Raw genomic sequence first — 17,011 nt, 5'->3', positions numbered from 1 at the left:
CCTAAAGATGTTCCTAACCATTTAAAACTAGAAGTGGGAGTATATAATTGTTAGATTAAAAGTAAAACTATTTATTCATAAATATATTAAATGTCTTAATTGAAGTTTTTTTAGTGATTGATGTATCAAGAACTATCTACTTTATTTCTCCTATATTGGTTGCCAATCTAATTAATATTGGGCTTTTCGTAGCGACGGCTAGAATAATATATGTGGAAAATAAGCAAAAGAACGCAATTGGCGCACTTCCGAGAGTAAGAGAAATGTGAAAAGTCGCGCTAAGTATGTCTAGAAACAAAGCAAAAAAAAAAAAAATAATAATAATAATAATAATATTATATATATATATATAGATGTATTATTTCCCATTTTCATTTCAGTTTCGCGCAGTCAATCAGATTATTCGCTATAACAGGCGGTTTGTGGTTCATGGAAATTATAACCGCTCAAATTGTAACTACAACTGAGGCAATTATTATTCAAAACGTTGCAATGTTTCTAGACCTCATACCTAGTGCTCAAGGCGTGCCATTATTTCTTACAGTCGTCCCTACAAAGAGCATGCTTAAGTCCATATATAAACGGTATTTAACTCAATTTATGTTCTTTATATCAATATAGTCTTTATACTACCCGGTTTGTATACTATCTAATTTAATTTGTATACTCCATGTAGAATGGAATTTTGAAGAAACACTCGTTCTCAAGTATCCCAACTCGCTACAACTGAAGATGATTCTTAAAATTATTTGTTTAAATATTAACTATAAAACATTATGTTAAATTCATAAGATCAATAATTAATTTAAAAAAATTAAACTTTAGGTAAAAGTTCATTCTATATTTGATTTATTCTAATCTTCAAAAACACTATTTAGATTCATCAAACATTTGTTTGTTTGTTTTGTTTTTCTATTATTATTAGTTAAATTTATTTTCTGAATTTATTTTAATATTCCTGTAGGCATTCCAGGATCCAACAGCTTTGAGTGGATTTCGGCAACGCCCGATTGAATGCCCGGGTAGCTCAGTCGGTAGAGCATTGGACTTTTAATCCAAGGGTCCAGGGTTCAAGTCCCTGCTCGGGCGATCTTATATTTTTTCCTTTTTTTTTTTTAATAATTAGCAAAAGTAATAACAAATATTTTACTATTATTTTTATAGGAAATACAAATGATTAACAATATACTTCTAATGTTAAGAGGTAACTATTTAATCCGTACATTGTGTTTAAAGCAGTTCAATACTGAATATACACTTTTTTGAAAAGCAGGTTAGCCAAGCAGTGTAGCACGTGTCGCTGGAGATTATATACCCTTTTTTGTATGTTTGAGATATATTATTATTTTTAAGCTGAATCACAAATCTCATTATTATTCAACCCATGCAAACAATCGAACTCCTAACGAAATAGCCTCAGTTAGAAAGTAGTTTTTGATGAAAGCAGTTGTTTGGTAAAGCAGTGCAGTTCAGTTCAGTGAGCAACGTGACATAAAATGCCTTTCTAGAAACGAAACTTTCGACTGGAAGGTTGGCATCTTCTGTAATCACGCTTCTGTGAGGTCTGATTGTGGGATGGCCTGAGGCTGGGGATCACTGTGTAGTGGACCAGCCATGTTGACGGAACGTCCGCACTAAGCTTGCCATCAATATGGGTGCCGAGGAGGAGTCCACGGCATTCAGGTTGGCTAAGGAGGGATGAACCGGGCCAGGGGTGAAAACCAGCAGCCAAGAGTTCCCGTGGTAGGCAGTAGTGGGATAGCGTACCGGAGTGGTCTGCCATTACCAGCCTTGCCAATTGTTGGACCACAATCTTTTTGCCGATCTCAAAATATATTTTTTTTTAATATCAATGAATTATTATTATCATAAAGCATAGCTAAAAAAATATAAATTTGAATATTTAACTTGTTTAGAAAATTACGCTCTGATACAGCAGTATAGCTTTTTCCGGTTATTTAAAGCTTTCAAGCATTAGAATGAGCTTTTTCGATAGCAAGAGTGTAAAGGCTTTTTGGCACTGTCAAAGCAACTGCCCGGGTAGCTCAGTCGGTAGAGCATTGGACTTTTAATCCAAGGGTCCAGGGTTCAAGTCCCTGCTCGGGCGAGCTAATTTTTGTTTGTTTTTTAATTTATTTAATAATTTTATTTTTTTATATTTATATAACGCTTAAAAATGACCTGCAGGAATGTACTGTTTAAAAAATTAGTCGATTATGTTAAGCTGTGAAGTGTTTTTTAATTTAAACTAGAGTCTCGACCTACAAAAAGAAATAACAGTTCAAAAAGAAATCGTACAGCAGCCAAACGTCTAATTGAACCCTCATGAAATTAGCACCTTTTATTTGCTTTTCCATTTACGTTTCGAGCCGTGGATATACCCAAATTGTGTGAAACATGCTCGAACATTGCTATCTCTATCTGTGGCCGGCCCTGCATATCTACTATCTGTATCTATGTTTGCTATATACCCAGCTATGTAGCACCGTGTATATGTGTACGTGTGTGTATGTGAGTGGGTATCTCTCTGTCTGTTTGCTAAGCTAGAGCACATAGCCAGCCACACAGCTCGACCGTCTATGTGAGGAAGGTTTTGTTTCATGGATACGCCTAAGAATTTTGACACACTTTGCTGCCCTGGCCATCCGAGAAACATTCAAGTTGAACGGATACATAGACAGCCACTAGAGTTAGATGGCCGAGGAGGGGCAAGAGATTCAGATGCTGTTTGGCTACCAAATGAACTAGAAAACGAATGCGTTTAATTAGCATTCATTACGACAAATCATCAAATTGCCTCAGCTGAAGCGCTGCAACAATAAATACAAACCGAACTAGTTATTGTGCGAGAAACATTCGTGTTAATCAACTAAATAAATGCAAATATTGATATAATTAGAAACCAGAGTCAAATATATTTTCAAAACTGTTCCATGACGTCGCGTCAAGGAGAAATCGACCAGTTGCATTTCTCCGACTGTACAACTCTATGGCATCTATCAAGGTTGTCCCTGCCTGTGGACCTTTGGCTACTGCACAAATTTTAAATTCAGGTAGAATTGACAAATATCAATAAACTGCAGGAAATATGGGTCATAAATTATGAAACTTACTAAACAATAGAACAACAATTTTCTTTGCCTGATGCTAGTTTTTTTTTTATTTCTTCTATTCCTTTTATTTTACTTAGAGCTGCAAATGGTTTTTTGTAACTTCGCAGATATCTTTGCTGAAGGCTAACAATTTCTCAGATTTTTTCGATCTTAAAATATAATTTTTTATGAATCAAATATTATTTTCAAATATTTGTGTTATATGAATTATAAAATAAACTATGTAAACATTAATATACAAGAAAGTTGAAAAAAAAAAAAAAAAAAAATCAATAATAATAATAATTGAAATTATTTTCAATATATGTAGCTTATATACTACCATACATATCGGTTATGTGAACAAGCAAAAAAGGATTCTAATCGTAGTGTGTGGTTATTGCATTTTAGGAATGCATTAGGCATAGGAAATGATAATACAGAGGATACGAAATTTACTAAAGACATCAAGTTTGGTATTTATATTTCTACTTTGTACCAAATGAGTTGTGCGAAGTAGCCAAATGATGAACAATGAGAGTTTTAATATATACGACAATAGAACGAATAAAGCAATCCATAGTTTCTTGGCTAGAAAAATAATACGTTGAGGCCCAAGCTCTACTTATATACTTTATAAACACATAGTATTTAGATAGATTTATTAAATAAAAATATTATATTGTTTTTCTTTTTTTTCGAAAATAAAAGTTCTGATTCGAGCATCGTGTAATTATCAATGAAACAAATTTGAACTTAATGAGCGCATTAACGCACTCAAGTTGTGAGCCCCGAGCTGTGGGCCACTCGACACCTCGGCATCGCCTCGAAGCTGGGGGTTTCTTCTGGTGGATAGCTTGCGTCTGATTAATGAGGCTTTAAATATCCCACTTTGATTTCATTTTGAAAGGCGCGGAGCGTGCAACAAAGAAGTTTCATTGACTCCAGTTAGCTCAGCCTCGAAAATTGCTCCGCTCTACTCTTTGCCCGAGAGTCCTTGCTGAGCACGCACATGAAAATGTATGTGTGTATGTATGTAGCTTTGGAAACACGATCCACAAAGTCTACACGCAGCCAATGCTGTGCTGTGTCGCTCTCCCAGGCACACATACGCACACATACGACTACACATGTATATATGTGCATGCCAAGTGTATATATGTGCATGTATCAGAAGGCATGTCCTAGAAAATGAATGAATCTTAATGCACTACACAGAATAAGGCAACAATTTTAAGGAACTTAATTTAGAATTTTTAACAAGCATTTCTCTTCTTTAAATTTGATCAAAATGTTTATACAATGACACATAACATCTAAATAATTTTTGTTTATTTTTAAATAATACATCATCAATTTTAAATTGAAAGTTTTAATAAATTTGCTGGAATAGCACATTTAAAAAAGTACGATTTTTTTTTGAGTGTATTCCTAGTCGCGCTCTCTTACTCGCACTCGCTCTTTTGTACTAGGTGCTAGGTGGTTGTGTTACTCACACACATACATATGCGCGCACTCACACCAATACACAAAAATCAGCTCGCTTGCACACACACAACCAAAGCAACATGGCTGTTATCAACTTTAACAAAAAGCACCGTTTGCCTGCTGCTGCGGCTGTTGTTGTTGTTGCTGCTGCTGCTGCTGTTGCTGAATATCACGAGACCCAGTAGGAAATTCGAGCATGAAATTATATACAGAAAAAGTAACACATTTTCGGCTAAGCTTCGTATGCAGAGCTATTCAATTTTACATTCGTATATCTCTACTATATAAATATATAATGTATATATGCATATTTGCAATTTTAATAGTTGACATTTTAAAAATTGTGGTTTTAAGTTAAATAAATTAAATAATTTAAGAACGGTTTAATAAATGTTTTTTCCCCATTAAAATTTGTTTCAGTTCAGATTTATATTAATTTTCAGCTATTCAATAGAAGCCTTATATTCATTTTCATTCCATACATGCATACATACATTAAATAACTATTCAGTCATCTACCTAGTTATAGCTTCTTCTTCTTTCGCCCGTTTCACTGCTTGAGTGACTCTTCACACCACATTGACCGGCGATTTCCTGCTGGGTAACTCTGGCTTGGAGGGTCGCATTCTCACTGGGTTTTAGCTGCGGCCATGCCGGGACAACTGACTTTAGTTTGAAATTTGACGCCGAGCGCAGCAGTTCGTTTAAAACGAGAGCGCGGCCATTGCCAACGACATAGTCGCTGTCGCTGTCGCTGTCACCGTTACCGCCAACGCCACCGCGTCGCCGTCGACGTCGCTGCCAGCACATCCTGCAGCCCAACGGCTGCCCAGGATGCGTGCAGGCGGGCAAAAGCCCCAAACTTCAACAATGTGCAAAGTGTTAACATTGAAAACGACGAACGACGTTTGTGGCCTTCAAGACGGGCCTGTCAGCTGGTCCCATAGTTGATCGAACCAGGTAAACTGGCTAATGGCCGCAGGTGAGTTCCTAGTGCGCACTTTATTAAATTGCTCGACTGCAACTGAAAAACCAAAAGAAAATAGCTGTGGAAAAACGAAGGACAGCCGCCAAAGCGATGCTGGCCATTTGCTTGTACGCATGTGCCAGAATTTGGGGCCTGGCCCCGGCCCTACTCCTGCTTCCGCAGACCACCCAGTGACTGCGTCTGTCCTCATTTTGACTCGTTGCCTCTCTGCCTGAGTGTGCGTATGTGTGTGTGTGTGTGTGAGTGTTGTGCGCGCCCGGAAATGTGCAAAGCAGCCAACGCCAGCGCCTTTCAACCACTTTTCATTTGCGCAGAAACAGCAGTGCCCCAGCCCCCACCAAGCTTCGTTGTCGCGCTATCAGCCACAGTCGCAGCAGCAGCAAGAACAACAACAACGCAAGCAACAACAACAACAACAACTTGAGCAGCAATCAACCCCCAGCCAAAGTCCAAGTTGTGCGTTCTATGCGTGCTATAAAACACTTGTCCCGCCATTTAATGCATGGGTTAAGTAGTATACCGAAATATCAGTGGCAATTGCCAAAAAAAAAAAAAAAAAAAAAAAAAACGAGAACTGCCAACACTCAGCCAGAAGCTTGGACGCTGTAAAGCGAAGCTGCAGAGCTGACGCTGACCCAACCCGAAAATTGCAACCCTGCTGCATTTAATGTCTCTCTATGTGTGTGTGTGTGTGTGTGTAAGGTGTGCGTGTGTGTGTATGTGTCGCGCAATATGGCGCGTCGCCTGAAACCCAAATTTGGCTAAGGTCACAGGACTCGGGGCAACGCATTCGCTGCAGCTGCCAGGACTTTGACTGCGACTCTGTCTGCGCCCACATTTGGAAGAGAGTGTGCATGTGCATGTGTGTGTGTGTGTGTGTGCATCTACACCAATTACGAGACGTTTATGCAGCCAGCTTAATGTGTGGAAAATTATCAAATTACTGGCAACGTCTCATCAAGGACTTTTTACTATGATTTCTCCAGCTGCTTTGCTTTATGCAAATTGAATTGCACAAATAGATCTACAGATATATACATTATCTATAAAAGCCCCGCCGACTGAACGATTAACTTGGCCAATGGGCCAATCGCTTTTATGTTTATTTTATGCATTCGCTCATCTAATTATTGAAATCTTGTTGGAGCTGGCGCTTCTTTTTATGACAAACTTGGACTTGACTCCCTCTACTGCCATAAACTGACTCTGTTTGCTGACCTGAATAAGTCGTCTATATAAACTATTTATACATATTTATTATATGCATATATAATATATATATATATATATATATATCTATATGTTCATGTAGACTCACATACCAAGTTATGAGCATGTTATATTTTTTATCGTTGTGGGCTATTCAAATATTTACATTCCACACAAAATGCATGCGATTCCTATGGATGTGACCCAAATTCTTTATACGACAAAAAAAAAAAAAAAAAAACCATATGTAGTGAAACATGCGCCTTTTTTATGAGCCTAAGCCATGCAAGAATTTGAGACATTACTGAGAGTTGATTTAACATTTAACAGAGAACAAAAGCTGGCTAACAATTGAATGCAAAAAACTTAAATGTATTGCTCATAATAATCATTTGCCTCGTTTGGCCCAAAAAGCAGAAATTATTCGTATATTTTATGGTAATTAACACATTAAAACGATCAGAGAAATCAAAAGATTAAAACAAGTTTTTGGCGTTTTGTCAGGTGTGTTTAAAAAAAATATATATACAAATATATATGCATACATATATAGAAAATATATAGGTATGTGTGTATATAGGTATATACGGATAGCAATTTAATTTCTCTCAATTTGTGGATTGCTTATATAGTACTATACCTTCTAACGTTCTATACTGACCAAACGTTTCTCACTTTAGATCAAAGTTGGTTCAAGCAGTTACTAAGTTAGTTAGTTGGCCGACTGGCAGATACTCTTAAGAGCACAAATATCGTTGATTTTGTATCTAATCTCAGGAGGAATAATACAAACATTTTATTATTTATTATATTTGCTAATAGATACAGAGCTAAACAAATATGTGATCAAGATTAGATCGCTGGCGATTAACAGGAATCGTATATAATTGGCTGGCAGATGGCTCGGTCTGTGTAAAATACAGTTACAGGGTGTGCGAAAGTGCTGCACTGGGCAACCGGGCGCAGCCCTAGTTAAGGGGGTAAATTTCGTAGCCCCTTTTCGAGCAGTGGGAACTGAATGCACTTTTGGTTCGAATTCCTGGCAGACTGCACTGGCATATTTATTCGAAATTCATGCAAATTTCGTGTGTTTTTCTGTCAGAGCTGCAGCTGCTCGTTAGAGAGGGGGGAAGTGAGAGAGAGAGAGCTTGTTTATGGGGATTTTCTGCCCCTGTCGCTAGGGCTTAACCATTGTGAGAACTAATTTTCATTAAGAACCTGAAGATAATACATATATATATATATATATATATATATATATATATATATATATATATATATATATATATATATATATATATATATATATATATATATATAGAAAGGAAGGCGCGTTATATTGTAAACAACAAACAGGAACTTTGGCGAAGGCACCGCCAACAACATCATCAGCAACAGCAGCAACGGCAACCGGTATGAGTAGAATACAGATACAGATACAGATACACTGCACATAAGCAGACACAAATACAGATACAGATACAAAATGCCGCAACTTGCAGGTTGACTAAAAGAACAACAACAAAAACAAACACACAGATACAACAAATACACAGATAGAGCAAGTACGGCTAAAGGTGAGGCGAACCGTTTTGAAATTCTTTTATTTCTCCTCTTATCTTCTACCTGCACCCATTTTCGTAAACTTCTCCCGAACATCGCCGACAACAACAACAATAACAACGGCGAGCAGTCAAATATTTCGCGCTGTGAAACCGAAACCGAAATTCGTATAATATGAAAATAACAACAGCAGCAGCAGCAACAACAACAACAACAACTGATAGCAACAACCTTGGCCTCAAGCTCTCTCCTCTCGCTGGTTTTCATATCCAATCGCCGAGATGCAAACAAATAACTCTGGCAAATACGCCGCACAAACGCTCGCTGCCAAGTACAGTGTGACAAAGCCCATTGAAAATGTGCATTAGTTAACACTCTGGGAGCACTTTGGGAATCATTCTATGGCCGCAGCTCAGCCGACAGTGTGGCCCTCTCTCTCGTCGCCCGTTGTCAGTTTTGATTTATGTGCGAAGCTGTCTTCTCTTAATTCGCCAGTCATCGCCCCGTTTCCTTTCCACTCGGCCCGCCGTTGGTTGGGCAGGGGGAGGGGAAGCGCACTTTTTCGCGACTTACCTTTCGTGCACTTCCGTTCGGCTTTACTGTAAATGCAATGAGCCGCACACACACACACACACATTCGCACACTCTGCATAATGTTTACCTGATTCATAACGGCTTCATTAATATATGTATTTGCTATAAAGCTCGTGCATTTGTCGACTAACTGATAAAACGAAACCGAAATTATCGACGCACTCGGCCAGCACTCCTTCCGCCTTCGGAACCTTCAAATGAAGGGGTCTTCAAATTTATTTCGCTACTATTCATCATGTTTATCTTAAGATAAGCGTATGCCGCTATATTGAAACTGAATTTTTTTTAATGATATCTACAGTCTATCTAAACAGTCCGCTGAGCAGTTGGACAATAATGTATGAGAAATATTTCTTTTTATCAGCCATCAATTATTAAATTGAACTCAATTTATAGATTAATATTATAAAATTTAAATGAAACGAAAGCATTTTTAGAGTTAGAATTAGAATTTAGGAAAAATTAATTTTATATATTAATTTTTGGAATTAAAATTCTAATTTTTGTTTTGGAATTTGTTTTATAAATACATATTCAAACAATTTATATGTATAATATGAAAAAAAAGCTGCGCAACAATTTAATTGCAATTTCTTAGATAATTTCGCATGAAATATTTACTCAAATGGAATTCTCCAAGTATCTAATTTTTGCTTTTGTCATCTGTTTCATTAGTGCGCTGACAGTTTGCACAAAATGTTCGCTGGGCCATCGCAGCTGTCGGTATTAGCCAGATCGGATTGGTGCTAACAGCGCGCTCAGCGTTCCACGTGAAATCAATTAGCATATTAAATGGCAATGCGGTCTGTGGATTTATTCGATTTGTACGATTTGTACGCCTGGGCTGGGTCGATGATGTAATGCATTTTTCGCAAAACTTCAATTTGGCGGAGATGCGTTAATTTCCCAAGGTTAGTTAATTATTAGTATTTAGAGCAGCGCTCGCCACGCAGCCAAGCAGCCAGCAGCCAGTGGCTAGCGGCACGAATCGTGCTCGTTTATCCTCGATAACAACCACCGGAGCAGGGCGAACGGCAATGGCAGCTCATGTAAAAACACCCAGCTGCCGCTGCCGCTGCCTCAGCCTCTGCTGCTGCCTCTGCCTCAGCCTCAGCCTACTGCTACTGCTGCTCACCCTGTTCTACTGTGGCCCTCTCTCGCATTTGTGGATTGTGTGTATACCGTTTGGAGAGACGGAGAGTGTGCACAGAAAGCCAGCGAGCGAGGCAGAGGGAGACAGAGACGGAGCGAGAGTGAGAGCAAGAGCGCTCGCAGCCATTGAGGCTGCAAAAAGGACAAACGCAACCACCAAAAAAGACAAAGAAGCAGCGCAGTCAATGAATGTGTGCGTGTGTGTGCGAGAGCAACAGAGAGCGAGAGAGCGAGAGCGAGAGCGCGAGTCAGCACGAGTGTGTGAGTGTGTGTGTGTGTGAAGGATAGGAGTTGGTTTGACTGCCTGCCTGCCTTTGTTTACGCAAGATTTGTTGCCATTACTAGATTTAATCCGGGATCTCAGTTGCCTACGGCCGAAAGGTTTTTGACTCTAGCCAGCTTGACTTTGCGCCCAGGCACGCGCCCCCTTTTTCTAGCAGCTTAGGGGCGGCTTAGTTAAGTTTAGTCCTAGCCGATTAGTGCTAATGAATAACGCTAAAAAGTCATTAATTAATTGTTTCGAAAATGCTTTGCTTGCAGGACACTGTTACACACACACGCACCCATGCACAGAGAGAAATACACACACACACACTCACTCATATGTCTATAGATAGGATCTTTTGAATTACAATGCCCAACGACCTTGCACAATGGCAATGATTTGTTCCATATTTCAGACGCGTTCTGCCCGCCCGCTGCTGCTGCTGCTGCTGCTGCTGCTTCTGCTTCTGACTCTTCCATTATTCAGCAGTATTGCGAATGCTTGTGCTGAATCATCACTGATGAGGGGGAAGGGGACAGCAGCCGACTGGCAACTGTCGTTGGGGGGCTTAGCAAAAGGCTTTGCAACATGGCGCCAACTCTGTCGTCGCCTGCCTAATCGACGCTGGCGTCTTAACCGTGCAAACAAATTTGGCTGAGTGCAGCCATTGGAATGGGAATCGAAATTGGAATCGGAGCTAGAATTGGCGGAGCTCGTAAACTACCTGATTGATTCCTAGCCTCAATAACAAACAACACATATAAATACATATTTAAAATCTATCTATCATTCATTTAATGTGCTTCCCTCTTATCGCAGGCGACAACAACAACAACAACAACACCAACAGCTAGGAGAGCAAAGTCTTCGATGTCCCCGACTCGATATCGATATGAAGAAAGTGCTCTAATCCGTGCGCCATCAATTAGATACACAAAGCGCTAAGAACATGCGCAAGACATATTGGAAGACAGCGCCTATCTTATCAAGCATTAAAACAAATAGATTTTGGGGCCGGGCCACCCAATCGAGCGCCCTCACCTGGCCGTCGCGTTCAACGAGTCGTCTTCAGTTGCTGCTTCGCTGTGCTGCTGAAGACAACGCAGGAGTTGGCTGGGCTGCTTCAAGGACTCGCACGCCGCTTCGTTCGTGCCGGGGAGCTTTCCATGTGCTTCAATATAATTACTCGCACACACACACACGCACACTGTGTGATTGTGTGTGCGCGCATTGTAATCATTTTTATGGGTCATTTCATAATTTCGCATCACGTGTGGCACGACACAGAAATTATAGCCGTAACTTTATTCAAATTGTTCCTGCAAATTACAATTCACTTTTACAGGTTTCACAACTTTTCAACAACCTCAATATTTACACATACATAAATATGTATATAAATATATATATACATGTCTAAGTTCCACTCTGTTCCACGTCTACCCTGTAGATCCGAATTTGTTGTACCATAGCTTTAAGGACAAATTCGGTTCTAGAGAGGTTTATGTGGCTCATTGTCCAGCGAATCGAAGGTGAATCGTGAGTGTTCGGTGCTCTATAAAGTGTTAACAAAAGTGTTTAATTCTAAGCTAAAGTCCAATGTCTTTCATATGGAAAGATTCCATCTGCTACTACCACACACCGTAAATTACTCTTTGTAGAATCCAGAGATAACAACCGTGATTTGCTGACGTGTGTTGACTCGACGCACAAATCTACAGATAAGAGGGAAATCTCAGCTAAATACGAGCTATAAAAGTAACCAAACTCAGTTTAATTCCCAAACATGTGTACGTTCATACACAATAAAAATAAATCTATGAAATAATATTCATTTATTTATAAATATTTGAGATTGCTATCTTATGCATTTAATCATATGAATCACTCAGGTTTCTTATTCTTAAATGTCGTAGGAATTTTATCAAAGAGATAAAGGCGTGACGCTAAGGTGAATATTTTAGTTCTTGTTATAGAGAATAATATACCTATTTCTGTTAATAGTTATAATATTTATATTTAAAATATTTGAATTTAATATTTTACAAAATGATTAATTTTTTATATATTATACATAAAAAATTTTGTTAAGCTATAACAATATAATATATTATAAATAATACAAATGTAATTTTAGAAATTTATAAGTAATATTTTATATTGATAAATAAAATAAGATTATTGTAAATAATTTGGAAATATATGCAAGCATTTTTTATAAGTAGCTAAATATAATTTTAAATTATAATATATATTACCAGTGTCATAAAAAGTTACAAATTTTATTTTATTTTTGAATAAAATTGTTAATAAATTGTATGTTTTGAAGTTTTATGTTAAAGCTTAAAACTCTGATTAAATAAATAATCGAAATTGAAAAGTCAAGCTATTAAATTATAAAGAGAAAAAATGCTTTGTTATACTTATAAACAAAAATAAAAATACACTTACACTTATCTTCAATTTTCAATAGGTTTCTGTTATTAAAATTCTCTCTAATTGAGATATATAACATAGTCTATATTTTTTCAATCTGTCAACTTTAATCAATAATATCAAAATACATATATCAGTTAACACTCAAGGAAATTAACGCTGGCTTAATTCGTGTTGACTCACTTTCGATAACTTCAGCTAATAATTCTGAAATAGTTATAGATGATGACAAGCCATCACAAGTCCATAGCAAAGTCAACTATAGATAAGACTGGTAACCTTCTGAAGTCGCCATGAAATGTGCTCCTCTTTGAATGTTTAGGCTTCGCTATTATTGATTAGTTATAAACAACCAAAAGTTTGCCTTCATATTTTTCATATGTTTGAGCTTAGCAAAAAGTATTCTATATATTTGCACAGATATTTTATATTTGCTACACTTAAACAAATGAGTTTATTGTTGCATCGAGAAGACATTTGAAATTATTCTTTTTTGCCCACTTCAATTTATGCGCCGTGCAGCTAAAATTTACATATGAGAGTTTGCATACAAATTGCCAACACGATTCGCGTTGAGGGAGCTCCGGCTCGGCATTTGGGTCAATCGTCTGCCGATTTTGTGGCCCGTTTGCAATTTTGCTGAGCTTGTGCAAATGGCCGTGCACTGAATGCTATTTGCATATGCCGCCCGAAAGCACATCCGGTGGCCGATTGGTACCGTCTGCACTGCCTACGACGACAGTCAACCTGCCAGCGAATCGACTTGAATTGCCCAAATGCAGATTTTTACATTCATAATACACTTTGCATTTGCCGAGAGAGGCCGGTACCATCTGCTCTGCCTATGGCGACTCTGCATTGCATGCAGAAGTTATTTCTGACTGCTCAACGGAGCCAATTTCAGGGCTTCTTAAGTTATTTAGATAGCAAATGAAATCGTATTATTGTAAATGATGGGCCTCCGTTTGCATGACACACAAATTGCTCGCAATTAGTTGATAATAATTTTTTGATAAAATAATCTACTTGCCACGTCTGCTATAAACCTTTGATAAAGTGTAAAATGATAAAGGGAAATTAAGTAATTTGTTAAAGTGTTCACATGACAACAACTTCAAAATGTAAACTAGGTTTTTATATTATATAAAATTATATTTATATTAATATATATTACTGAACATTAACGTTTACGTTAATCAAATATTTTGAATCCATATTATATAATTTTTGAAGTAAATACTTTTTATATTTTTTAGTGTTGATTTATTAATTTCGCAATATTTGTGCATCACTTAGCTGTTATAAAATACAATTTAGGGTAATTTAATTATTATGGCATCGCTAATTTCTTATTTCCTCCTTCATGAGCTTCCACTTTTTATAGCTTCCATTTAAATCATTTTATTGTATATTGTCATGTGTTTATTAATTATTGCTAATTAAGAAATTAACAAGATTTAACACAATTAGCAATTATATAGCACTTCCTCATTGTTTCATCAGAAAACTTCTCTGTTGACCTATTCTTCGTTTTTGCATTGCGACCAAATTGATCTGATATATATTTTAAATTAGGTAATTTATAAAATCAAATCTTATGTAACTCAATTTGCCGATTCAATGAATTTTAAGTTCGATATGGCAGATGCTATAAATTAATAATTTGAAATAACATTTTTTCGAATTGTTGAGTACGAAATTTGCTTTAACATAGCTCTGTTAACTGCAGCATGCTTAAAGTTATCGATAAGCGCTCTATTTCTGTTATTGACATTAAAGAAAGAGACCAAGATAGCGAGGCAAGTAGCACAGCAAAAAAGTGCGACTGGTTCGTGTCTGTACTAAATATTGTGGATAATAAGATATCTAGCCAACTACTGCCCAATAGATGGCGCCAGCAGCAGTATTTTTAGTTTATGTCAAGTGAAATATTTAATATGAATAATTTGAAATAAAACATAAAAACGCATTTAAGTAGAGAAACAGTAAACAAATTTAATTTTTTGAAAATAAAATATTACAAATATATTAATACCCGAACAATGATATGCAATATATAAATACAAGTGTAAATATATTTTTTAAATATTCTATCCATGTAACTACAGTAATATTGGCCATAATTTTCTTGCCAAATTCACTCTCAAAATGTTGGCTAATAATTTGTGCTAAATTATGGCAAGGCATATAATTAGTTAATCTTTCGTTTATTAAATATTTGCTCAACTTTCTACAAAATAACTTTAAAGTAAAACTGTTTCTTAGCCAACAAAGAGACTTGGCAGTGACGTTGGCCATTTTGACTGGCAGCAGCCCAAAAGAAATGGAGTTGGGAGAGAAACAGTTGGTTGGCAGTGCGAACATCTTGAAAACCTGTCAGTCAAATTTGATGAAGGTTTCTTACGCAGTTCGCCTTTTAAATGTTTTCGACTCATTTCGAGCTGTTGCTGCTGCTGCTGTTGTTGTTGTTGTTGTCCGTTTTGGGCCAACCTACGTTTCACGGACTTAAACGCATTTTAAAACCGGGTAGGTAGAGCTGCTAGAGCGGAATCATTTTTCTAGTTTTAAGACGCAAAACTCGACACTTTAAACACCAGGTTCCACCCCTGACTGTCTCCCGGAGTGTGAGTGTGAGTGTGAGTGTGTGACTGTGTGTGTGGGAATGAGGCTTCGAGTGTCGCGAGGAGTTGGGAGTTGATGTTGGTTTTACCCCAAGTGGTCAGCGCTGTCTACTGGCATGCGAAAATGTGAATGTGATTTGAGCCAGTCCAGTCCTATTCAGTGCCAACACATGTCACGTCCCATCCCCTGACCCCTCTGTCCCAACTTCAACTACAGCTCAGACTCTGCTCCGAGTGGTCAGCCCCCTGGGTTTGCGTGCTCTCAACAACTGCTTAAGCGCTAATAACGAATGGACATTGGTCAAAACTCAACTCGAGCTGGAATTAGTCTACTGCTGAGGCCCTGTTTAATTACTTTGATCCATCAACACTTTGTCAAGGTGCGTGGCATGGACTCCCAATGCGTGTCGCACCCACACTTTCTCGTCCTGCTCTTAATTGTCACTGTCATTGTCATTGGGGCAGCTGGGGAGTGTGAATGCCTCGTGTGAAATGGCCAATGATAATTACTTTCCCGCTGTTCCTTTATTCATGAGCTGTACTCGCCAGCTAGCATTTGTTTTCGTTTAATGGATTCCATTTGATAAGTCAAAGTGCATTTGGAGCGGGAGAGGGCGAGAGCCACTGCTGTTTAATGCAATTTCCTATAATTACTCAAGGGGCTGTAAGAGAAAAGCTAATTAGTATTTATACTATGGCTCGATATAGAAAGGATGTGTCTAATTGAAAACACGTAAAACTTGAAATTCATAGAATGTATATAATTTGATTCCTTAAGTAAATCTATAAGCCGAAAATCATTTGATATATGAGTCAAAAGACTTTCGATTTCATTAAAAATTCATATATATATTTTACATATGTATGATTTATTTTGTATAAAATCTTATGTTTACGTAGAAAGGAATAATGTGTCCTGTTCTCTTAAATTTAAAAAATGTAAAACACAACACGTTTGTATGCCGTAAATTGATTAAAAATAAAATGTCCCATATAAATAAAATATTAACAAAATTCGTATATGACTTTGAATATTATACAATCATTTCAAAAAGTTTAAACTTTAAATTCATGTTTGGCATTCTAAATGAGAACATCTAAGAAACAGGAAACATTTTTAAATATGCCTTTCATAATTCTTTTAAATATTATTTTAATAAAATAAAATAAAAGTAATCTTTGAATTGGCATAATATATTTATGTACATCTACTAGAAACTTTATTTAATTTAAAATAGAGAGAATTTTAGATTTTAAATTCATTTATCGTAGATTGATTTTTAGTGATTTTTTATGAAAATATAAATACAAAATTAACATATTTAAGTTTATGTAAGAATTAGCCTAAAAATAATTCATAGAGCCTAAATTGTGAATACTACATGAAAAAGACCTAACAAAAGACCAGCCGAGCAAATCTGAATGAAAAATCATCAATGAATCTTGCAAACCCAATTTAAATATGTGCCTATATTATACTTTATTATACTATCTAAGTAGGCTGGGCGATATGAATAGCTGAGTGTAGATATGCAAATCAAATCACAAACCCAATATTGCTTTGCCGCATATTATAATAATATTCAGATTGGCAGATTGATTC

At 36.9% G+C, this 17,011-nt stretch overlaps 3 non-coding genes across 3 annotated transcripts; all 3 read left to right on the top strand.

Moving 5' to 3' along the window:
• The first annotated feature begins 1,016 nt into the window (after positions 1-1,016).
• Positions 1,017-1,089, top strand: TRNAK-UUU (transfer RNA lysine (anticodon UUU)). The gene has a single exon. It is a non-coding gene; the product is annotated as a tRNA-Lys (tRNA).
• Positions 1,090-1,522: 433 nt separating this feature from the next.
• LOC149270630 (signal recognition particle RNA) lies at positions 1,523-1,817 on the top strand. Its single transcript, XR_016268808.1, has one exon.
• Positions 1,818-2,034: 217 nt separating this feature from the next.
• Positions 2,035-2,107, top strand: TRNAK-UUU (transfer RNA lysine (anticodon UUU)). Its single transcript has one exon. It is a non-coding gene; the product is annotated as a tRNA-Lys (tRNA).
• Positions 2,108-17,011: the final 14,904 nt, after the last annotated feature.

The sequence above is a fragment of the Drosophila arizonae genome, chromosome 2 (genome assembly GCF_054131065.1).
Source record: "Drosophila arizonae isolate 15081-1271.41 chromosome 2, UAZ_ARI_1.0, whole genome shotgun sequence".
NCBI classification, from domain to species: domain Eukaryota; kingdom Metazoa; phylum Arthropoda; class Insecta; order Diptera; family Drosophilidae; genus Drosophila; species Drosophila arizonae.
Note: the sequence above shows the minus strand (reverse complement) of the source record. Positions and strands in the feature narration are given on the sequence as shown.